General features: G+C 65.5%; 1 non-coding gene across 1 annotated transcript in view; it reads left to right on the plus strand.

Moving 5' to 3' along the window:
- The first annotated feature begins 625 nt into the window (after positions 1 to 625).
- The window catches only part of LOC148316086 (18S ribosomal RNA), a 1,933-nt gene continuing 1,602 nt past the window's right edge, over positions 626 to 956 (plus strand). The window contains exon 1 of the ribosomal RNA XR_015840360.1: positions 626 to 956. This exon is cut by the window's right edge and continues 1,602 nt beyond it. This is a non-coding gene — a ribosomal RNA (18S ribosomal RNA).

Genomic DNA, 956 nt, shown 5'->3' on the forward strand with positions numbered 1-956 from the left:
GGCCCCTGCCGGCCCCGGCCTCGCGCCGGGGTGTTCGGGTGGACGGTTCCTTCGGCCTGCGGATCGACCTCTAGCGCACCAACCAGCGCGAAACCGCTTTCGTCGCGAGACCGAGACGACCCTGTCGCGTGCCCGTCGGCCACACGGGCCCAGAGATGTCCTACACGGGAGTTCCGCCGCGCTCGCGGGTGCCCCGCCACGAGAGGGGTGCGGGAGCCCAGGCCCGCGTCAGCCGAGCGGTCCTTTCCGAAAAAGCATGTTTCTCAAACCCTACCGGCGTCTGTCAGAAGACGCCGCCTCCGAGTGCGTGTTGCGGTCGCGGGCGTGCGGGCGGCTCCGGCTCCCTCCCGCGACTGACCGCCACGCGGTAACGCGGCCTCTACGGACCGAGCACATACCGAGGCCCAGCCGACTTCCTCACCGCGCACGGGGGCTGAATCGGTAACGGAAATTTCGGTAGCCCACGTCCGAAAAAAATGAATGAAAGAAACGAGGGAGGCTGGGGTGCCGCCGGGGGTAACCCCGCGGGAGGCCGTCTCCCGCGGGCGCCGCCCGGTCCCCGCGCCCGGCTCCCCGCTCAGCTCCGGTTCCAATGCAAGAAACACAGACCGCCGGACGCGAGGGCTACCTGGTTGATCCTGCCAGTAGCATATGCTTGTCTCAAAGATTAAGCCATGCAAGTCTAAGTACACACGGTTCCGATACAGTGAAACTGCGAATGGCTCATTAAATCAGTTATGGTTCCTTTGATCGCTCCACCGTTACTTGGATAACTGTGGCAATTCTAGAGCTAATACATGCAAACGAGCGCCGACCCGTCTCCGCGGGGACGCGCGCATTTATCAGACCCAAAACCCACGCGGGTTCGGTTTGCCGCGGTGCAGCGGGCCCGCCGGCTTTCACAGCCGGCGGGCTGTCGGTCTCCGCGGTGCCGCCGGCCCGGCCCCCCCTTTGGT

Source organism: Idiotropiscis lumnitzeri, chromosome 22 (assembly GCF_059441095.1).
Source record: "Idiotropiscis lumnitzeri isolate Australia: NSW breed Sydney's pygmy pipehorse chromosome 22, RoL_Ilum_1.0, whole genome shotgun sequence".
NCBI lineage: Eukaryota > Metazoa > Chordata > Actinopteri > Syngnathiformes > Syngnathidae > Idiotropiscis > Idiotropiscis lumnitzeri.